A 19,551-nucleotide genomic window follows, 5' to 3' on the forward strand; every position below is an offset into this window, starting at 1 on the left:
GAAGCCCTCGAGAAGAGAAAACGCTCACATAATCCGTGAAAAGCACAAATAGACTTTGCATCCAGGAAAAAAGCAGTCATCTTCTTCAAAGGCACTCTTAAATCATTTCTTCATCGAGGTTTTCCATTCTCTTTGTCGACTTCGATTTGATGACTTAAAATATATCAATGAAAAGGGCAAGTTTTCCACGCAGTCTTATTTCAAGTTCACTTTGCCACAGCGTGTTCAGCTGTGTATTGCAGAAAAGAAACGCAAGGAAGCTAGAGCCAAGAAGGCACCGCTGAGATTCGAACTCAGGATCTCCTGTTTACAAGACAGGCGCTTTTAACCAGTTAAGCCACGTGCTCCGGGTAAACGCTCATTTGTCAACTTTCCATTTCACTCAGTAAAATAGAATGTTTAAGGCAGAACATTTCGATTCTAAAAGTATTGGACTAAGATACTGCCTTTGGAGCAACAGGTGTTGCGCGACTGAAAAGTAACTTAAGAGGCAACCGTTGCGCCTTTTACGGAAAGCAAAGGCCGGAATATTTTCTTCTTGAATTTGATCTGCTGGCACAGATAGCAGCAGAAAGGATAATAGACTCTAAGATTGAAAGTCAATGCATAAGGGTGGATTCGCACCCACGCGTGCAGAGCACAATGGATTAGCAGTCCATCGCCTTAACCACTCGGCCACGTGAGTAAACGGCGATCCTTCTAGGCATTCCTCCTAAATTTAAATTCACTGATCCGTAACGATCATGCCAAGCTCTATATTTAAGCACGGACACTTCATCAACACTCATATCGTCATCAATTGTTCTGTTTAATTGCTGCCTTGTTACAGAGCAATCTGTTACACGTCACAACGGCGGGTGGCTTTCATTTTTCTCATGTCTTCACTGGCCAAAGCAAAGAGAATAAAACCTGAGAGCTGCGCCCACCTTTCTGCAATCAAAAGTTTCAAGGCACAAGTGCCAAGATGAAAATGAACTAGAAGCAGTATGACAAACTGCAGGCACCGCTGAGACTCAAACTCAGGATCTCCTGTTTACTAGACAGGCGCTTAAAACAACTAAGCCACGGCACCTGACGTTAGGAAGAGACTCTAGCAGTGTGACGCCATAATGCTAAATAGCAGTTAACATGTAACCAATGTCCACCCTTGGTAATTCAGTAACAAAAAAAATAAAAAACATCTGAAATGTTGTCACACTTTCAGTAACTGCAGTTCCACGTTTGAGACTTTTTGTAAGGAGAGAAGTTTGCCTTATGTTGTTTGAATCCAATGTTCAAAGGAAGCCCTCGAAGAAGAGAAAACGTTCACACAATCCGTGAAAAGCACAACAGACTTGCGATCCAGGAAAAAGCAGTCATCTTCTTCAAAGGCACCTTAAATCATTTCTTCATCGAGGTTTTCCATTCTCTTTTGTCGACTTCGATTAAGGACTTAAAATATATCAATGAAAACGGGCAAGTTTTCCACGCAGTCTTATTTCAAGTTCACTTTGCCACGTGTTCAGCTGTGTGTGTATTGCAGAAAAGAAACGCAAGGAAGCAGAGCGAAGAAGGCACCGCTGAGATTCGAACTCAGGATCTCCTGTTTACAAGACAGGCGCTTTAACCAGCTAAGCCACGGCGCCCCATGTCAAACGCTTATTTGTCAACTTTCCATTTCACTCAGTAAAATAGAATGTTTAAGGCAGAACATTTCGATTCTAAAATATGGACTAAGATACTGCCTTTGAGCAACAGGTGTTGCTTGCCGGACTGAGAAAGTAACTTAAGAGGCAACCGGCGCTCTTTTACGGAAAGCAGCGTCCGAATATTTTCTTCTTGAATTTGATCTGCTGGCACAGATAGCAGCAGAAAGGATAAAGACTCTAAGATTGAAAGTCACGACAAGGGTGGGATTCGAACCCACGCGTGCAGAGCACAATGGATTAGCAGTCCATCGCCTTAACCACTCGGCCACCTTGTCACGTGAGCAAACGGCGATCCTTCTAGGCATTCCTCCTAAATTTAAATTCACTGATCCGGTAACGCATCATGCCAAGCTCTATATTTAAGTTCGGACACTTCATCAACACTCATATCGTCATCAATTGTTCTGTTTAATTGCTGCCTTGTTACAGAGCAATCTGTTACACGTCACGACGGCGGGCAGGCTTTCACTTTTCTCTATGTCTTTCACTGGCCAAAGCAAAGAGAATAAAACCTGAGAGCTGCGCTCCACCTCCGCCTTCTGCAATGAAACGGACAAAGCTAACATGTTCCTTGCAAAGTTTCAAGGCACATCCGAGTGCCAAGATGAAAATGAACTAGAAGCAGTATGACAAACTGCAGGCACCGCTGAGACTCAAACTCAGGATCTCCTGTTTACTAGACAGGCGCTTAAAACAACTAAGCCACGGCACCTGACGTTATGAAGAGACTCTAGCAGTGTGACGTCATACGCCTAAATAGCAGTTAACATGTAACCAATGTCCACCTCTTGGTAATTCAATAACAAAAAAAAAATAAAAAAACATCTGAAATGTGAACACACTTTCAGTAACTGCAGTTCCACGATTTGAGACTTTTGTAAGGAGAGAAGTTTGCCATATGTTGTTTGAATCCAATGTTCAAAGGAAGCCCTCGAAGAAGAGAAAACGTTCACACAATCCGTGAAAAGCACAACAGACTTGCGATCCAGGAAAAAGCAGTCATCATCTTCAAAGGCACCTTAAATCATTTCTTCATCGAGGTTTTCCATTCTCTTTTGTCGACTTCGATTAAGGACTTAAAATATATCAATGAAAAAGGGCAAGTTTTCCACGCAGTCTTATTTCAAGTTCACTTTGCCACGTGTTCAGCAGAAAAGAAACGCAAGGAAGCAGAGCGAAGAAGGCACCGCTGAGATTCGAACTCAGGATCTCCTGTTTACAAGACAGGCGCTTTAACCAGCTAAGCCACGGGCCCCATGTCAAAAGCTCATTTGTCAAGTTTCCATTTCACTCAGTAAAATAGAATGTTTAAGGCAGAACATTTCGATTCTAAAATATGGACTAAGATACTGCCTTTGAGCAACAGGTGTTGCCTTGGACTGAGAAAGTAACTTAAGAGGCAACCGTGCGTCTTTTACGGAAAGCAGCGTCGGAATATTTTCTTCTTGAATTTGATCTGCTGGCACAGATAGCAGCAGAAAGGATAATAGACTCTAAGATTGAAAGTCACGACAAGGGTGGGATTCGAACCCACGCGTGCAGAGCACAATGGATTAGCAGTCCATCGCCTTAACCACTCGGCCACCTTGTCACGTGAGCAAACGGCGATCCTTCCAGGCATTCCTCCTAAATTTAAATTCACTGATCCGGTAACGCATCATGCCAAGCTCTATATTTAAGCACGGACACTTCATCAACACTCATATCGTCATCAATTGTTCTGTTTAATTGCTGCCTTGTTACAGAGCAATCTGTTACACGTCACGACGGCAGGCAGGCTTTCACTTTTCTCTATGTCTTTCACTGGCCAAAGCAAAGAGAATAAAACCTGAGAGCTGCGCTCCACCTCCGCCTTCTGCAATGAAACGGACAAAGCTAACCTGTTCCTTGCAAAGTTTCAAGGCACATCCGAGTGCCAAGATGAAAATGAACTAGAAGCAGTATGACAAACTGCAGGCACCGCTGAGACTCAAACTCAGGATCTCCTGTTTACTAGACAGGCGCTTAAAACAACTAAGCCACGGCACCTGACGTTATGAAGAGACTCTAGCAGTGTGACGTCATACGCCTAAATAGCAGTTAACATGTAACCAATGTCCACCTCTTGGTAATTCAATAACAAAAAAAAAAATAAAAACATCTGAAATGTGAACACACTTTCAGTAACTGCAGTTCCACGATTTGAGACTTTTGTAAGGAGAGAAGTTTGCCATATGTTGTTTGAATCCAATGTTCAAAGGAAGCCCTCGGAGAAGAGAAAACGTTCACACAATCCGTGAAAAGCACAACAGACTTGCGATCCAGGAAAAAGCAGTCATCTTCTTCAAAGGCACCTTAAATCATTTCTTCATCGAGGTTTTCCATTCTCTTTTGTCGACTTCGATTAAGGACTTAAAATATATCAATGAAAAAGGGCAAGTTTTCCACGCAGTCTTATTTCAAGTTCACTTTGCCACGTGTTCAGCAGAAAAGAAACGCAAGGAAGCAGAGCGAAGAAGGCACCGCTGAGATTCGAACTCAGGATCTCCTGTTTACAAGACAGGCGCTTTAACCAGCTAAGCCACGGCGCCCCATGTCAAAAGCTCATTTGTCAAGTTTCCATTTCACTCAGTAAAATAGAATGTTTAAGGCAGAACATTTCGATTCTAAAATATGGACTAAGATACTGCCTTTGAGCAACAGGTGTTGCGCGGACTGAGAAAGTAACTTAAGAGGCAACCCGTTGCGTCTTTACGGAAAGCAGCGTCGGAATATTTTCTTCTTGAATTTGATCTGCTGGCACAGATAGCAGCAGAAAGGATAATAGACTCTAAGATTGAAAGTCACGACAAGGGTGGGATTCGAACCCACGCGTGCAGAGCACAATGGATTAGCAGTCCATCGCCTTAACCACTCGGCCACCTTGTCACGTGAGCAAACGGCGATCCTTCCAGGCATTCCTCCTAAATTTAAATTCACTGATCCGGTAACGCATCATGCCAAGCTCTATATTTAAGTACGGACACTTCATCAACACTCATATCGTCATCAATTGTTCTGTTTAATTGCTGCCTTGTTACAGAGCAATCTGTTACACGTCACGACGGCAGGCAGGCTTTCACTTTTCTCTATGTCTTTCACTGGCCAAAGCAAAGAGAATAAAACCTGAGAGCTGCGCTCCACCTCCGCCTTCTGCAATGAAACGGACAAAGCTAACCTGTTCCTTGCAAAGTTTCAAGGCACATCCGAGTGCCAAGATGAAAATGAACTAGAAGCAGTATGACAAACTGCAGGCACCGCTGAGACTCAAACTCAGGATCTCCTGTTTACTAGACAGGCGCTTAAAACAACTAAGCCACGGCACCTGACGTTATGAAGAGACTCTAGCAGTGTGACGTCATACGCCTAAATAGCAGTTAACATGTAACCAATGTCCACCTCTTGGTAATTCAATAACAAAAAAAAAAAAACATCTGAAATGTGAACACACTTTCAGTAACTGCAGTTCCACGATTTGAGACTTTTGTAAGGAGAGAAGTTTGCCATATGTTGTTTGAATCCAATGTTCAAAGGAAGCCCTCGAAGAAGAGAAAACGTTCACACAATCCGTGAAAAGCACAACAGACTTGCGATCCAGGAAAAAAGCAGTCATCTTCTTCAAAGGCACCTTAAATCATTTCTTCATCGAGGTTTTCCATTCTCTTTTGTCGACTTCGATTAAGGACTTAAAATATATCAATGAAAAAGGGCAAGTTTTCCACGCAGTCTTATTTCAAGTTCACTTTGCCACGTGTTCAGCAGAAAAGAAACGCAAGGAAGCAGAGCTAAGAAGGCACCGCTGAGATTCGAACTCAGGATCTCCTGTTTACAAGACAGGCGCTTTAACCAGCTAAGCCACGGCGCCCCATGTCAAAAGCTCATTTGTCAAGTTTCCATTTCACTCAGTAAAATAGAATGTTTAAGGCAGAACATTTCGATTCTAAAATATGGACTAAGATACTGCCTTTGAGCAACAGGTGTTGCGCGGACTGAGAAAGTAACTTAAGAGGCAACCGTTGCCTTTTACGGAAAGCAGCGTCCGAATATTTTCTTCTTGAATTTGATCTGCTGGCACAGATAGCAGCAGAAAGGATAATAGACTCTAAGATTGAAAGTCACGACAAGGGTGGGATTCGAACCCACGCGTGCAGAGCACAATGGATTAGCAGTCCATCGCCTTAACCACTCGCCACCTTGTCACGTGAGCAAACGGCGATCCTTCCAGGCATTCCTCCTAAATTTAAATTCACTGATCCGGTAACGCATCATGCCAAGCTCTATATTTAAGTACGGACACTTCATCAACACTCATATCGTCATCAATTGTTCTGTTTAATTGCTGCCTTGTTACAGAGCAATCTGTTACACGTCACGACGGCAGGCAGGCTTTCACTTTTCTCTATGTCTTTCACTGGCCAAAGCAAAGAGAATAAAACCTGAGAGCTGCGCTCCACCTCCGCCTTCTGCAATGAAACGGACAAAGCTAACCTGTTCCTTGCAAAGTTTCAAGGCACATCCGAGTGCCAAGATGAAAATGAACTAGAAGCAGTATGACAAACTGCAGGCACCGCTGAGACTCAAACTCAGGATCTCCTGTTTACTAGACAGGCGCTTAAAACAACTAAGCCACGGCACCTGACGTTATGAAGAGACTCTAGCAGTGTGACGTCATACGCCTAAATAGCAGTTAACATGTAACCAATGTCCACCTCTTGGTAATTCAATAACAAAAAAAAAATAAAAACATCTGAAAGTGTGAACACACTTTCAGTAACTGCAGTTCCACGATTTGAGACTTTTGTAAGGAGAGAAGTTTGCCATATGTTGTTTGAATCCAATGTTCAAAGGAAGCCCTCGGAGAAGAGAAAACGTTCACACAATCCGTGAAAAGCACAACAGACTTGCGATCCAGGAAAAAGCAGTCATCTTCTTCAAAGGCACCTTAAATCATTTCTTCATCGAGGTTTTCCATTCTCTTTGTCGACTTCGATTAAGGACTTAAAATATATCAATGAAAAAGGGCAAGTTTTCCACGCAGTCTTATTTCAAGTTCACTTTGCCACGTGTTCAGCAGAAAAGAAACGCAAGGAAGCAGAGCGAAGAAGGCACCGCTGAGATTCGAACTCAGGATCTCCTGTTTACAAGACAGGCGCTTTAACCAGCTAAGCCACGGCGCCCCATGTCAAAAGCTCATTTGTCAAGTTTCCATTTCACTCAGTAAAATAGAATGTTTAAGGCAGAACATTTCGATTCTAAAATATGGACTAAGATACTGCCTTTGAGCAACAGGTGTTGCTGGACTGAGAAAGTAACTTAAGAGGCAACCGCTGCGTCTTTTACGGAAAGCAGCGCCGGAATATTTTCTTCTTGAATTTGATCTGCTGGCACAGATAGCAGCAGAAAGGATAATAGACTCTAAGATTGAAAGTCACGACAAGGGTGGGATTCGAACCCACGCGTGCAGAGCACAATGGATTAGCAGTCCATCGCCTTAACCACTCGGCCACCTTGTCACGTGAGCAAACGGCGATCCTTCCAGGCATTCCTCCTAAATTTAAATTCACTGATCCGGTAACGCATCATGCCAAGCTCTATATTTAAGTACGGACACTTCATCAACACTCATATCGTCATCAATTGTTCTGTTTAATTGCTGCCTTGTTACAGAGCAATCTGTTACACGTCACGACGGCAGGCAGGCTTTCACTTTTCTCTATGTCTTCACTGGCCAAAGCAAAGAGAATAAAACCTGAGAGCTGCGCTCCACCTCCGCCTTCTGCAATGAAACGGACAAAGCTAACCTGTTCCTTGCAAAGTTTCAAGGCACATCCGAGTGCCAAGATGAAAATGAACTAGAAGCAGTATGACAAACTGCAGGCACCGCTGAGACTCAAACTCAGGATCTCCTGTTTACTAGACAGGCGCTTAAAACAACTAAGCCACGGCACCTGACGTTATGAAGAGACTCTAGCAGTGTGACGTCATCAGCCTAAATAGCAGTTAACATGTAACCAATGTCCACCTCTTGGTAATTCAATAACAAAAAAAAATAAAAACATCTGAAATGTGAACACACTTTCAGTAACTGCAGTTCCACGATTTGAGACTTTTGTAAGGAGAGAAGTTTGCCATATGTTGTTTGAATCCAATGTTCAAAGGAAGCCCTCGGAGAAGAGAAAACGTTCACACAATCCGTGAAAAGCACAACAGACTTGCGATCCAGGAAAAAGCAGTCATCTTCTTCAAAGGCACCTTAAATCATTTCTTCATCGAGGTTTTCCATTCTCTTTTGTCGACTTCGATTAAGGACTTAAAATATATCAATGAAAAAGGGCAAGTTTTCCACGCAGTCTTATTTCAAGTTCACTTTGCCACGTGTTCAGCAGAAAAGAAACGCAAGGAAGCAGAGCGAAGAAGGCACCGCTGAGATTCGAACTCAGGATCTCCTGTTTACAAGACAGGCGCTTTAACCAGCTAAGCCACGGCCCCATGTCAAAAGCTCATTTGTCAAGTTTCCATTTCACTCAGTAAAATAGAATGTTTAAGGCAGAACATTTCGATTCTAAAATATGGACTAAGATACTGCCTTTGAGCAACAGGTGTTGCGCGGACTGAGAAAGTAACTTAAGAGGCAACCGTTGCGTCTTTTACGGAAAGCAGCGTCGGAATATTTTCTTCTTGAATTTGATCTGCTGGCACAGATAGCAGCAGAAAGGATAATAGACTCTAAGATTGAAAGTCACGACAAGGGTGGGATTCGAACCCACGCGTGCAGAGCACAATGGATTAGCAGTCCATCGCCTTAACCACTCGGCCACCTTGTCACGTGAGCAAACGGCGATCCTTCCAGGCATTCCTCCTAAATTTAAATTCACTGATCCGGTAACGCATCATGCCAAGCTCTATATTTAAGTACGGACACTTCATCAACACTCATATCGTCATCAATTGTTCTGTTTAATTGCTGCCTTGTTACAGAGCAATCTGTTACACGTCACGACGGCAGGCAGGCTTTCACTTTTCTCTATGTCTTTCACTGGCCAAAGCAAAGAGAATAAAACCTGAGAGCTGCGCTCCACCTCCGCCTTCTGCAATGAAACGGACAAAGCTAACCTGTTCCTTGCAAAGTTTCAAGGCACATCCGAGTGCCAAGATGAAAATGAACTAGAAGCAGTATGACAAACTGCAGGCACCGCTGAGACTCAAACTCAGGATCTCCTGTTTACTAGACAGGCGCTTAAAACAACTAAGCCACGGCACCTGACGTTATGAAGAGACTCTAGCAGTGTGACGTCATACGCCTAAATAGCAGTTAACATGTAACCAATGTCCACCTCTTGGTAATTCAATAACAAAAAAAAAAAATAAAAAAACATCTGAAATGTGAACACACTTTCAGTAACTGCAGTTCCACGATTTGAGACTTTTGTAAGGAGAGAAGTTTGCCATATGTTGTTTGAATCCAATGTTCAAAGGAAGCCCTCGGAGAAGAGAAAACGTTCACACAATCCGTGAAAAGCACAACAGACTTGCGATCCAGGAAAAAGCAGTCATCTTCTTCAAAGGCACCTTAAATCATTTCTTCATCGAGGTTTTCCATTCTCTTTGTCGACTTCGATTAAGGACTTAAAATATATCAATGAAAAGGGCAAGTTTTCCACGCAGTCTTATTTCAAGTTCACTTTGCCACGTGTTCAGCAGAAAAGAAACGCAAGGAAGCAGAGCGAAGAAGGCACCGCTGAGATTCGAACTCAGGATCTCCTGTTTACAAGACAGGCGCTTTAACCAGCTAAGCCACGGCGCCCCATGTCAAAAGCTCATTTGTCAAGTTTCCATTTCACTCAGTAAAATAGAATGTTTAAGGCAGAACATTTCGATTCTAAAATATGGACTAAGATACTGCCTTTGAGCAACAGGTGTTGCGCGGACTGAGAAAGTAACTTAAGAGGCAACCGTTGCGTCTTTTACGGAAAGCAGCGTCGGAATATTTTCTTCTTGAATTTGATCTGCTGGCACAGATAGCAGCAGAAAGGATAATAGACTCTAAGATTGAAAGTCACGACAAGGGTGGGATTCGAACCCACGCGTGCAGAGCACAATGGATTAGCAGTCCATCGCCTTAACCACTCGGCCACCTTGTCACGTGAGCAAACGGCGATCCTTCCAGGCATTCCTCCTAAATTTAAATTCACTGATCCGTAACGCATCATGCCAAGCTCTATATTTAAGTACGGACACTTCATCAACACTCATATCGTCATCAATTGTTCTGTTTAATTGCTGCCTTGTTACAGAGCAATCTGTTACACGTCACGACGGCAGGCAGGCTTTCACTTTTCTCTATGTCTTTCACTGGCCAAAGCAAAGAGAATAAAACCTGAGAGCTGCGCTCCACCTCCGCCTTCTGCAATGAAACGGACAAAGCTAACCTGTTCCTTGCAAAGTTTCAAGGCACATCCGAGTGCCAAGATGAAAATGAACTAGAAGCAGTATGACAAACTGCAGGCACCGCTGAGACTCAAACTCAGGATCTCCTGTTTACTAGACAGGCGCTTAAAACAACTAAGCCACGGCACCTGACGTTATGAAGAGACTCTAGCAGTGTGACGTCATACGCCTAAATAGCAGTTAACATGTAACCAATGTCCACCTCTTGGTAATTCAATAACAAAAAAAAATAAAAACATCTGAAATGTGAACACACTTTCAGTAACTGCAGTTCCACGATTTGAGACTTTTGTAAGGAGAGAAGTTTGCCATATGTTGTTTGAATCCAATGTTCAAAGGAAGCCCTCGGAGAAGAGAAAACGTTCACACAATCCGTGAAAAGCACAACAGACTTGCGATCCAGGAAAAAGCAGTCATCTTCTTCAAAGGCACCTTAAATCATTTCTTCATCGAGGTTTTCCATTCTCTTTTGTCGACTTCGATTAAGGACTTAAAATATATCAATGAAAAAGGGCAAGTTTTCCACGCAGTCTTATTTCAAGTTCACTTTGCCACGTGTTCAGCAGAAAAGAAACGCAAGGAAGCAGAGCGAAGAAGGCACCGCTGAGATTCGAACTCAGGATCTCCTGTTTACAAGACAGGCGCTTTAACCAGCTAAGCCACGGCCCCATGTCAAAAGCTCATTTGTCAAGTTTCCATTTCACTCAGTAAAATAGAATGTTTAAGGCAGAACATTTCGATTCTAAAATATGGACTAAGATACTGCCTTTGAGCAACAGGTGTTGCGCGGACTGAGAAAGTAACTTAAGAGGCAACCGTTGCGTCTTTTACGGAAAGCAGCGTCGGAATATTTTCTTCTTGAATTTGATCTGCTGGCACAGATAGCAGCAGAAAGGATAATAGACTCTAAGATTGAAAGTCACGACAAGGGTGGGATTCGAACCCACGCGTGCAGAGCACAATGGATTAGCAGTCCATCGCCTTAACCACTCGGCCACCTTGTCACGTGAGCAAACGGCGATCCTTCCAGGCATTCCTCCTAAATTTAAATTCACTGATCCGGTAACGCATCATGCCAAGCTCTATATTTAAGTACGGACACTTCATCAACACTCATATCGTCATCAATTGTTCTGTTTAATTGCTGCCTTGTTACAGAGCAATCTGTTACACGTCACGACGGCAGGCAGGCTTTCACTTTTCTCTATGTCTTTCACTGGCCAAAGCAAAGAGAATAAAACCTGAGAGCTGCGCTCCACCTCCGCCTTCTGCAATGAAACGGACAAAGCTAACCTGTTCCTTGCAAAGTTTCAAGGCACATCCGAGTGCCAAGATGAAAATGAACTAGAAGCAGTATGACAAACTGCAGGCACCGCTGAGACTCAAACTCAGGATCTCCTGTTTACTAGACAGGCGCTTAAAACAACTAAGCCACGGCACCTGACGTTATGAAGAGACTCTAGCAGTGTGACGTCATACGCCTAAATAGCAGTTAACATGTAACCAATGTCCACCTCTTGGTAATTCAATAACAAAAAAAAAATAAAAACAACTGAAATGTGAACACACTTTCAGTAACTGCAGTTCCACGATTTGAGACTTTTGTAAGGAGAGAAGTTTGCCATATGTTGTTTGAATCCAATGTTCAAAGGAAGCCCTCGAAGAAGAGAAAACCTTCACACAATCCGTGAAAAGCACAACAGACTTGCGATCCAGGAAAAAGCAGTCATCTTCTTCAAAGGCACCTTAAATCATTTCTTCATCGAGGTTTTCCATTCTCTTTGTCGACTTCGATTAAGGACTTAAAATATATCAATGAAAAAGGGCAAGTTTTCCACGCAGTCTTATTTCAAGTTCACTTTGCCACGTGTTCAGCAGAAAAGAAACGCAAGGAAGCAGAGCGAAGAAGGCACCGCTGAGATTCGAACTCAGGATCTCCTGTTTACAAGACAGGCGCTTTAACCAGCTAAGCCACGCGCCCCATGTCAAAAGCTCATTTGTCAAGTTTCCATTTCACTCAGTAAAATAGAATGTTTAAGGCAGAACATTTCGATTCTAAAATATGGACTAAGATACTGCCTTTGAGCAACAGGTGTTGCGCGGACTGAGAAAGTAACTTAAGAGGCAACCGTTGCGTCTTTTACGGAAAGCAGCGTCGAATATTTTCTTCTTGAATTTGATCTGCTGGCACAGATAGCAGCAGAAAGGATAATAGACTCTAAGATTGAAAGTCACGACAAGGGTGGGATTCGAACCCACGCGTGCAGAGCACAATGGATTAGCAGTCCATCGCCTTAACCACTCGCCACCTTGTCACGTGAGCAAACGGCGATCCTTCCAGGCATTCCTCCTAAATTTAAATTCACTGATCCGGTAACGCATCATGCCAAGCTCTATATTTAAGTACGGACACTTCATCAACACTCATATCGTCATCAATTGTTCTGTTTAATTGCTGCCTTGTTACAGAGCAATCTGTTACACGTCACGACGGCAGGCAGGCTTTCACTTTTCTCTATGTCTTTCACTGGCCAAAGCAAAGAGAATAAAACCTGAGAGCTGCGCTCCACCTCCGCCTTCTGCAATGAAACGGACAAAGCTAACCTGTTCCTTGCAAAGTTTCAAGGCACATCCGAGTGCCAAGATGAAAATGAACTAGAAGCAGTATGACAAACTGCAGGCACCGCTGAGACTCAAACTCAGGATCTCCTGTTTACTAGACAGGCGCTTAAAACAACTAAGCCACGGCACCTGACGTTATGAAGAGACTCTAGCAGTGTGACGTCATACGCCTAAATAGCAGTTAACATGTAACCAATGTCCACCTCTTGGTAATTCAATAACAAAAAAAATAAAAAACATCTGAAATGTGAACACACTTTCAGTAACTGCAGTTCCACGATTTGAGACTTTTGTAAGGAGAGAAGTTTGCCATATGTTGTTTGAATCCAATGTTCAAAGGAAGCCCTCGAAGAAGAGAAAACCTTCACACAATCCGTGAAAAGCACAACAGACTTGCGATCCAGGAAAAAGCAGTCATCTTCTTCAAAGGCACCTTAAATCATTTCTTCATCGAGGTTTTCCATTCTCTTTTGTCGACTTCGATTAAGGACTTAAAATATATCAATGAAAAAGGGCAAGTTTTCCACGCAGTCTTATTTCAAGTTCACTTTGCCACGTGTTCAGCAGAAAAGAAACGCAAGGAAGCAGAGCGAAGAAGGCACCGCTGAGATTCGAACTCAGGATCTCCTGTTTACAAGACAGGCGCTTTAACCAGCTAAGCCACGCGCCCCATGTCAAAAGCTCATTTGTCAAGTTTCCATTTCACTCAGTAAAATAGAATGTTTAAGGCAGAACATTTCGATTCTAAAATATGGACTAAGATACTGCCTTTGAGCAACAGGTGTTGCGCGGACTGAGAAAGTAACTTAAGAGGCAACCGTTGCGTCTTTTACGGAAAGCAGCGTCGGAATATTTTCTTCTTGAATTTGATCTGCTGGCACAGATAGCAGCAGAAAGGATAATAGACTCTAAGATTGAAAGTCACGACAAGGGTGGGATTCGAACCCACGCGTGCAGAGCACAATGGATTAGCAGTCCATCGCCTTAACCACTCGGCCACCTTGTCACGTGAGCAAACGGCGATCCTTCCAGGCATTCCTCCTAAATTTAAATTCACTGATCCGTAACGCATCATGCCAAGCTCTATATTTAAGTACGGACACTTCATCAACACTCATATCGTCATCAATTGTTCTGTTTAATTGCTGCCTTGTTACAGAGCAATCTGTTACACGTCACGACGGCAGGCAGGCTTTCACTTTTCTCTATGTCTTTCACTGGCCAAAGCAAAGAGAATAAAACCTGAGAGCTGCGCTCCACCTCCGCCTTCTGCAATGAAACGGACAAAGCTAACCTGTTCCTTGCAAAGTTTCAAGGCACATCCGAGTGCCAAGATGAAAATGAACTAGAAGCAGTATGACAAACTGCAGGCACCGCTGAGACTCAAACTCAGGATCTCCTGTTTACTAGACAGGCGCTTAAAACAACTAAGCCACGGCACCTGACGTTATGAAGAGACTCTAGCAGTGTGACGTCATACGCCTAAATAGCAGTTAACATGTAACCAATGTCCACCTCTTGGTAATTCAATAACAAAAAAAATAAAAAACATCTGAAATGTGAACACACTTTCAGTAACTGCAGTTCCACGATTTGAGACTTTTGTAAGGAGAGAAGTTTGCCATATGTTGTTTGAATCCAATGTTCAAAGGAAGCCCTCGGAGAGAGAAAACGTTCACACAATCCGTGAAAAGCACAACAGACTCGCGAGCCAGGAAAAAGCAGTCATCTTCTTCAAAGGCACCTTAAATCATTTCTTCATCGAGGTTTTCCATTCTCTTTTGTCGACTTCGATTAAGGACTTAAAATATATCAATGAAAAAGGGCAAGTTTTCCACGCAGTCTTATTTCAAGTTCACTTTGCCACGTGTTCAGCAGAAAAGAAACGCAAGGAAGCAGAGCGAAGAAGGCACCGCTGAGATTCGAACTCAGGATCTCCTGTTTACAAGACAGGCGCTTTAACCAGCTAAGCCACGGCGCCCCATGTCAAAAGCTCATTTGTCAAGTTTCCATTTCACTCAGTAAAATAGAATGTTTAAGGCAGAACATTTCGATTCTAAAATATGGACTAAGATACTGCCTTTGAGCAACAGGTGTTGCGCGGACTGAGAAAGTAACTTAAGAGGCAACCGTTCGTCTTTTACGGAAAGCAGCGTCGGAATATTTTCTTCTTGAATTTGATCTGCTGGCACAGATAGCAGCAGAAAGGATAATAGACTCTAAGATTGAAAGTCACGACAAGGGTGGGATTCGAACCCACGCGTGCAGAGCACAATGGATTAGCAGTCCATCGCCTTAACCACTCGGCCACCTTGTCACGTGAGCAAACGGCGATCCTTCCAGGCATTCCTCCTAAATTTAAATTCACTGATCCGGTAACGCATCATGCCAAGCTCTATATTTAAGTACGGACACTTCATCAACACTCATATCGTCATCAATTGTTCTGTTTAATTGCTGCCTTGTTACAGAGCAATCTGTTACACGTCACGACGGCAGGCAGGCTTTCACTTTTCTCTATGTCTTTCACTGGCCAAAGCAAAGAGAATAAAACCTGAGAGCTGCGCTCCACCTCCGCCTTCTGCAATGAAACGGACAAAGCTAACCTGTTCCTTGCAAAGTTTCAAGGCACATCCGAGTGCCAAGATGAAAATGAACTAGAAGCAGTATGACAAACTGCAGGCACCGCTGAGACTCAAACTCAGGATCTCCTGTTTACTAGACAGGCGCTTAAAACAACTAAGCCACGGCACCTGACGTTATGAAGAGACTCTAGCAGTGTGACGTCATACGCCTAAATAGCAGTTAACATGTAACCAATGTCCACCTCTTGGTAATTCAATAACAAAAAAAAATAAAAACATCTGAAATGTGAACACACTTTCAGTAACTGCAGTTCCACGATTTGAGACTTTTGTAAGGAGAGAAGTTTGCCATATGTTGTTTGAATCCAATGTTCAAAGGAAGCCCTCGAAGAAGAGAAAACGTTCACACAATCCGTGAAAAGCACAACAGACTTGCGATCCAGGGAAAAAGCAGTCATCTTCTTCAAAGGCACCTTAAATCATTTCTTCATCGAGGTTTTCCATTCTCTTTTGTCGACTTCGATTAAGGACTTAAAATATATCAATGAAAAAGGGCAAGTTTTCCACGCAGTCTTATTTCAAGTTCACTTTGCCACGTGTTCAGCAGAAAAGAAACGCAAGGAAGCAGAGCGAAGAAGGCACCGCTGAGATTCGAACTCAGGATCTCCTGTTTACAAGACAGGCGCTTTAACCAGCTAAGCCACGGCACCATGTCAAAAGCTCATTTGTCAAGTTTCCATTTCACTCAGTAAAATAGAATGTTTAAGGCAGAACATTTCGATTCTAAAATATGGACTAAGATACTGCCTTTGAGCAACAGGTGTTGCGCGGACTGAGAAAGTAACTTAAGAGGCAACCGTTGCGTCTTTTACGGAAAGCAGCGTCGGAATATTTTCTTCTTGAATTTGATCTGCTGGCACAGATAGCAGCAGAAAGGATAATAGACTCTAAGATTGAAAGTCACGACAAGGGTGGGATTCGAACCCACGCGTGCAGAGCACAATGGATTAGCAGTCCATCGCCTTAACCACTCGGCCACCTTGTCACGTGAGCAAACGGCGATCCTTCCAGGCATTCCTCCTAAATTTAAATTCACTGATCCGGTAACGCATCATGCCAAGCTCTATATTTAAGTACGGACACTTCATCAACACTCATATCGTCATCAATTGTTCTGTTTAATTGCTGCCTTGTTACAGAGCAATCTGTTACACGTCACGACGGCAGGCAGGCTTTCACTTTTCTCTATGTCTTTCACTGGCCAAAGCAAAGAGAATAAAACCTGAGAGCTGCGCTCCACCTCCGCCTTCTGCAATGAAACGGACAAAGCTAACCTGTTCCTTGCAAAGTTTCAAGGCACATCCGAGTGCCAAGATGAAAATGAACTAGAAGCAGTATGACAAACTGCAGGCACCGCTGAGACTCAAACTCAGGATCTCCTGTTTACTAGACAGGCGCTTAAAACAACTAAGCCACGGCACCTGACGTTATGAAGAGACTCTAGCAGTGTGACGTCATACGCCTAAATAGCAGTTAACATGTAACCAATGTCCACCTCTTGGTAATTCAATAACAAAAAAAAATAAAAACATCTGAAATGTGAACACACTTTCAGTAACTGCAGTTCCACGATTTGAGACTTTTGTAAGGAGAGAAGTTTGCCATATGTTGTTTGAATCCAATGTTCAAAGGAAGCCCTCGAGAAGAGAAAACGTTCACACAATCCGTGAAAAGCACAACAGACTTGCGATCCAGGAAAAAAGCAGTCATCTTCTTCAAAGGCACCTTAAATCATTTCTTCATCGAGGTTTTCCATTCTCTTTTGTCGACTTCGATTAAGGACTTAAAATATATCAATGAAAAAGGGCAAGTTTTCCACGCAGTCTTATTTCAAGTTCACTTTGCCACGTGTTCAGCAGAAAAGAAACGCAAGGAAGCAGAGCGAAGAAGGCACCGCTGAGATTCGAACTCAGGATCTCCTGTTTACAAGACAGGCGCTTTAACCAGCTAAGCCACGGCGCCCCATGTCAAAAGCTCATTTGTCAAGTTTCCATTTCACTCAGTAAAATAGAATGTTTAAGGCAGAACATTTCGATTCTAAAATATGGACTAAGATACTGCCTTTGAGCAACAGGTGTTGCGCGGACTGAGAAAGTAACTTAAGAGGCAACCGTTCGCTCTTTTACGGAAAGCAGCGCCGGAATATTTTCTTCTTGAATTTGATCTGCTGGCACAGATAGCAGCAGAGGATAATAGACTCTAAGATTGAAAGTCACGACAAGGGTGGGATTCGAACCCACGCGTGCAGAGCACAATGGATTAGCAGTCCATCGCCTTAACCACTCGGCCACCTTGTCACGTGAGCAAACGGCGATCCTTCCAGGCATTCCTCCTAAATTTAAATTCACTGATCCGTAACGCATCATGCCAAGCTCTATATTTAAGTACGGACACTTCATCAACACTCATATCGTCATCAATTGTTCTGTTTAATTGCTGCCTTGTTACAGAGCAATCTGTTACACGTCACGACGGCAGGCAGGCTTTCACTTTTCTCTATGTCTTCACTGGCCAAAGCAAAGAGAATAAAACCTGAGAGCTGCGCTCCACCTCCGCCTTCTGCAATGAAACGGACAAAGCTAACCTGTTCCTTGCAAAGTTTCAAGGCACATCCGAGTGCCAAGATGAAAATGAACTAGAAGCAGTATGACAAACTGCAGGCACCGCTGAGACTCAAACTCAGGATCTCCTGTTTACTAGACAGGCGCTTAAAACAACTAAGCCACGGCACCTGACGTTATGAAGAGACTCTAGCAGTGTGACGTCATACGCCTAAATAGCAGTTAACATGTAACCAATGTCCACCTCTTGGTAATTCAATAACAAAAAAAAAAAAAAAACATCTGAAAGGTGAACACACTTTCAGTAACTGCAGTTCCACGATTTGAGACTTTTGTAAGGAGAGAAGTTTGCCATATGTTGTTTGAATCCAATGTTCAAAGGAAGCCCTCGGAGAAGAGAAAACGTTCACACAATCCGTGAAAAGCACAACAGACTTGCGATCCAGGAAAAAAGCAGTCATCTTCTTCAAAGGCACCTTAAATCATTTCTTCATCGAGGTTTTCCATTCTCTTTTGTCGACTTCGATTAAGGACTTAAAATATATCAATGAAAAAGGGCAAGTTTTCCACGCAGTCTTATTTCAAGTTCACTTTGCCACGTGTTCAGCAGAAAAGAAACGCAAGGAAGCAGAGCGAAGAAGGCACCGCTGAGATTCGAACTCAGGATCTCCTGTTTACAAGACAGGCGCTTTAACCAGCTAAGCCACGGCGCCCCATGTCAAAAGCTCATTTGTCAAGTTTCCATTTCACTCAGTAAAATAGAATGTTTAAGGCAGAACATTTCGATTCTAAAATATGGACTAAGATACTGCCTTTGAGCAACAGGTGTTGCGCTGGACTGAGAAAGTAACTTAAGAGGCAACCGTTATGCCTTTTACGGAAAGCAGCGTCGGAATATTTTCTTCTTGAATTTGATCTGCTGGCACAGATAGCAGCAGAAAGGATAATAGACTCCTAAGATTGAAAGTCCGACAAGGGTGGGATTCGAACCCACGCTGCAGCAGAGCACAATGGATTAGCAGTCCATCGCCTTAACCACTCGGCCACCTTGTCACGTGAGCAAACGGCGCATACTTCCAGGCATTCCTCCTAAATTTAAATTCACTGATCCGGTAACGCATCATGCCAAGCTCTATATTTAAGTACGGACACTTCATCAACACTCATATCGTCATCAATTGTTCTGTTTAATTGCTGCCTTGTTACAGAGCAATCTGTTACACGTCACCTACGGCAGGTAGGCTTTCACTTTCTCTCTATGTCTTCACTGGCCAAAGCAAAGAGAATAAAACCTGAGAGCTGCGCTCCACCTCGCCTTCTGCAATGAAACGGACAAAGCTAACCTGTTCCTTTAAGTTTCAAGGCACATCCGAGTGCCAAGATGAAAATGAACTAGAAGTATGACAAACTGCAGGCACCGAGACTCAAGGGATCTCCTGTTTACTAGACAGGCGCTTAAAACAACTAAGCCACGGCACCTGACGTTATGAAGAGACTCTAGCAGGTGACGCATACGCCTAAATAGCAGTTAACAGTACAATGTCCACCTCTTGGTAATCAATAACAAAA

The 19,551-nt window shown here is 43.2% G+C and overlaps 43 non-coding genes across 43 annotated transcripts; all 43 read right to left on the reverse strand.

Moving 5' to 3' along the window:
* Nucleotides 1–272: 272 nt before the first annotated feature.
* trnat-ugu lies at nucleotides 273–348 on the reverse strand. Its single transcript has one exon. It is a non-coding gene; the product is annotated as a tRNA-Thr (tRNA).
* Nucleotides 349–998: 650 nt separating this feature from the next.
* trnat-agu lies at nucleotides 999–1,072 on the reverse strand. Its single transcript has one exon. It is a non-coding gene; the product is annotated as a tRNA-Thr (tRNA).
* A 479-nt stretch (nucleotides 1,073–1,551) lies between these two features.
* Nucleotides 1,552–1,625, reverse strand: trnat-ugu. The gene has a single exon. It is a non-coding gene; the product is annotated as a tRNA-Thr (tRNA).
* A 256-nt stretch (nucleotides 1,626–1,881) lies between these two features.
* On the reverse strand, nucleotides 1,882–1,963 carry trnas-gcu. The gene has a single exon. It is a non-coding gene; the product is annotated as a tRNA-Ser (tRNA).
* Nucleotides 1,964–2,326: 363 nt separating this feature from the next.
* Nucleotides 2,327–2,400, reverse strand: trnat-agu. The gene has a single exon. It is a non-coding gene; the product is annotated as a tRNA-Thr (tRNA).
* Nucleotides 2,401–2,869: 469 nt separating this feature from the next.
* Nucleotides 2,870–2,943, reverse strand: trnat-ugu. The gene has a single exon. It is a non-coding gene; the product is annotated as a tRNA-Thr (tRNA).
* A 254-nt stretch (nucleotides 2,944–3,197) lies between these two features.
* On the reverse strand, nucleotides 3,198–3,279 carry trnas-gcu. The gene has a single exon. It is a non-coding gene; the product is annotated as a tRNA-Ser (tRNA).
* Nucleotides 3,280–3,642: 363 nt separating this feature from the next.
* trnat-agu lies at nucleotides 3,643–3,716 on the reverse strand. The gene has a single exon. It is a non-coding gene; the product is annotated as a tRNA-Thr (tRNA).
* Nucleotides 3,717–4,184: 468 nt separating this feature from the next.
* On the reverse strand, nucleotides 4,185–4,258 carry trnat-ugu. The gene has a single exon. It is a non-coding gene; the product is annotated as a tRNA-Thr (tRNA).
* Nucleotides 4,259–4,513: 255 nt separating this feature from the next.
* trnas-gcu lies at nucleotides 4,514–4,595 on the reverse strand. The gene has a single exon. It is a non-coding gene; the product is annotated as a tRNA-Ser (tRNA).
* Nucleotides 4,596–4,958: 363 nt separating this feature from the next.
* On the reverse strand, nucleotides 4,959–5,032 carry trnat-agu. The gene has a single exon. It is a non-coding gene; the product is annotated as a tRNA-Thr (tRNA).
* Nucleotides 5,033–5,497: 465 nt separating this feature from the next.
* Nucleotides 5,498–5,571, reverse strand: trnat-ugu. The gene has a single exon. It is a non-coding gene; the product is annotated as a tRNA-Thr (tRNA).
* A 253-nt stretch (nucleotides 5,572–5,824) lies between these two features.
* Nucleotides 5,825–5,905, reverse strand: trnas-gcu. The gene has a single exon. It is a non-coding gene; the product is annotated as a tRNA-Ser (tRNA).
* A 363-nt stretch (nucleotides 5,906–6,268) lies between these two features.
* On the reverse strand, nucleotides 6,269–6,342 carry trnat-agu. Its single transcript has one exon. It is a non-coding gene; the product is annotated as a tRNA-Thr (tRNA).
* A 467-nt stretch (nucleotides 6,343–6,809) lies between these two features.
* trnat-ugu lies at nucleotides 6,810–6,883 on the reverse strand. The gene has a single exon. It is a non-coding gene; the product is annotated as a tRNA-Thr (tRNA).
* A 254-nt stretch (nucleotides 6,884–7,137) lies between these two features.
* trnas-gcu lies at nucleotides 7,138–7,219 on the reverse strand. The gene has a single exon. It is a non-coding gene; the product is annotated as a tRNA-Ser (tRNA).
* Nucleotides 7,220–7,581: 362 nt separating this feature from the next.
* On the reverse strand, nucleotides 7,582–7,655 carry trnat-agu. Its single transcript has one exon. It is a non-coding gene; the product is annotated as a tRNA-Thr (tRNA).
* Nucleotides 7,656–8,121: 466 nt separating this feature from the next.
* Nucleotides 8,122–8,195, reverse strand: trnat-ugu. Its single transcript has one exon. It is a non-coding gene; the product is annotated as a tRNA-Thr (tRNA).
* A 253-nt stretch (nucleotides 8,196–8,448) lies between these two features.
* trnas-gcu lies at nucleotides 8,449–8,530 on the reverse strand. Its single transcript has one exon. It is a non-coding gene; the product is annotated as a tRNA-Ser (tRNA).
* A 363-nt stretch (nucleotides 8,531–8,893) lies between these two features.
* Nucleotides 8,894–8,967, reverse strand: trnat-agu. The gene has a single exon. It is a non-coding gene; the product is annotated as a tRNA-Thr (tRNA).
* Nucleotides 8,968–9,436: 469 nt separating this feature from the next.
* On the reverse strand, nucleotides 9,437–9,510 carry trnat-ugu. The gene has a single exon. It is a non-coding gene; the product is annotated as a tRNA-Thr (tRNA).
* Nucleotides 9,511–9,765: 255 nt separating this feature from the next.
* On the reverse strand, nucleotides 9,766–9,847 carry trnas-gcu. Its single transcript has one exon. It is a non-coding gene; the product is annotated as a tRNA-Ser (tRNA).
* A 362-nt stretch (nucleotides 9,848–10,209) lies between these two features.
* On the reverse strand, nucleotides 10,210–10,283 carry trnat-agu. The gene has a single exon. It is a non-coding gene; the product is annotated as a tRNA-Thr (tRNA).
* Nucleotides 10,284–10,749: 466 nt separating this feature from the next.
* trnat-ugu lies at nucleotides 10,750–10,823 on the reverse strand. The gene has a single exon. It is a non-coding gene; the product is annotated as a tRNA-Thr (tRNA).
* Nucleotides 10,824–11,076: 253 nt separating this feature from the next.
* On the reverse strand, nucleotides 11,077–11,158 carry trnas-gcu. Its single transcript has one exon. It is a non-coding gene; the product is annotated as a tRNA-Ser (tRNA).
* Nucleotides 11,159–11,521: 363 nt separating this feature from the next.
* Nucleotides 11,522–11,595, reverse strand: trnat-agu. Its single transcript has one exon. It is a non-coding gene; the product is annotated as a tRNA-Thr (tRNA).
* A 465-nt stretch (nucleotides 11,596–12,060) lies between these two features.
* trnat-ugu lies at nucleotides 12,061–12,135 on the reverse strand. Its single transcript has one exon. It is a non-coding gene; the product is annotated as a tRNA-Thr (tRNA).
* A 253-nt stretch (nucleotides 12,136–12,388) lies between these two features.
* trnas-gcu lies at nucleotides 12,389–12,469 on the reverse strand. The gene has a single exon. It is a non-coding gene; the product is annotated as a tRNA-Ser (tRNA).
* A 363-nt stretch (nucleotides 12,470–12,832) lies between these two features.
* trnat-agu lies at nucleotides 12,833–12,906 on the reverse strand. Its single transcript has one exon. It is a non-coding gene; the product is annotated as a tRNA-Thr (tRNA).
* Nucleotides 12,907–13,371: 465 nt separating this feature from the next.
* On the reverse strand, nucleotides 13,372–13,446 carry trnat-ugu. Its single transcript has one exon. It is a non-coding gene; the product is annotated as a tRNA-Thr (tRNA).
* A 254-nt stretch (nucleotides 13,447–13,700) lies between these two features.
* trnas-gcu lies at nucleotides 13,701–13,782 on the reverse strand. Its single transcript has one exon. It is a non-coding gene; the product is annotated as a tRNA-Ser (tRNA).
* Nucleotides 13,783–14,144: 362 nt separating this feature from the next.
* trnat-agu lies at nucleotides 14,145–14,218 on the reverse strand. The gene has a single exon. It is a non-coding gene; the product is annotated as a tRNA-Thr (tRNA).
* A 465-nt stretch (nucleotides 14,219–14,683) lies between these two features.
* trnat-ugu lies at nucleotides 14,684–14,757 on the reverse strand. The gene has a single exon. It is a non-coding gene; the product is annotated as a tRNA-Thr (tRNA).
* Nucleotides 14,758–15,011: 254 nt separating this feature from the next.
* trnas-gcu lies at nucleotides 15,012–15,093 on the reverse strand. Its single transcript has one exon. It is a non-coding gene; the product is annotated as a tRNA-Ser (tRNA).
* A 363-nt stretch (nucleotides 15,094–15,456) lies between these two features.
* Nucleotides 15,457–15,530, reverse strand: trnat-agu. Its single transcript has one exon. It is a non-coding gene; the product is annotated as a tRNA-Thr (tRNA).
* A 467-nt stretch (nucleotides 15,531–15,997) lies between these two features.
* On the reverse strand, nucleotides 15,998–16,071 carry trnat-ugu. The gene has a single exon. It is a non-coding gene; the product is annotated as a tRNA-Thr (tRNA).
* A 253-nt stretch (nucleotides 16,072–16,324) lies between these two features.
* On the reverse strand, nucleotides 16,325–16,406 carry trnas-gcu. Its single transcript has one exon. It is a non-coding gene; the product is annotated as a tRNA-Ser (tRNA).
* Nucleotides 16,407–16,769: 363 nt separating this feature from the next.
* On the reverse strand, nucleotides 16,770–16,843 carry trnat-agu. Its single transcript has one exon. It is a non-coding gene; the product is annotated as a tRNA-Thr (tRNA).
* A 466-nt stretch (nucleotides 16,844–17,309) lies between these two features.
* On the reverse strand, nucleotides 17,310–17,383 carry trnat-ugu. The gene has a single exon. It is a non-coding gene; the product is annotated as a tRNA-Thr (tRNA).
* Nucleotides 17,384–17,636: 253 nt separating this feature from the next.
* trnas-gcu lies at nucleotides 17,637–17,718 on the reverse strand. Its single transcript has one exon. It is a non-coding gene; the product is annotated as a tRNA-Ser (tRNA).
* Nucleotides 17,719–18,079: 361 nt separating this feature from the next.
* Nucleotides 18,080–18,153, reverse strand: trnat-agu. The gene has a single exon. It is a non-coding gene; the product is annotated as a tRNA-Thr (tRNA).
* Nucleotides 18,154–18,621: 468 nt separating this feature from the next.
* trnat-ugu lies at nucleotides 18,622–18,695 on the reverse strand. The gene has a single exon. It is a non-coding gene; the product is annotated as a tRNA-Thr (tRNA).
* Nucleotides 18,696–18,951: 256 nt separating this feature from the next.
* On the reverse strand, nucleotides 18,952–19,035 carry trnas-gcu. Its single transcript has one exon. It is a non-coding gene; the product is annotated as a tRNA-Ser (tRNA).
* Nucleotides 19,036–19,551: the final 516 nt, after the last annotated feature.

This window comes from Polypterus senegalus, unplaced genomic scaffold, assembly GCF_016835505.1.
Source record: "Polypterus senegalus isolate Bchr_013 unplaced genomic scaffold, ASM1683550v1 scaffold_1822, whole genome shotgun sequence".
Lineage (NCBI taxonomy): Eukaryota > Metazoa > Chordata > Cladistia > Polypteriformes > Polypteridae > Polypterus > Polypterus senegalus.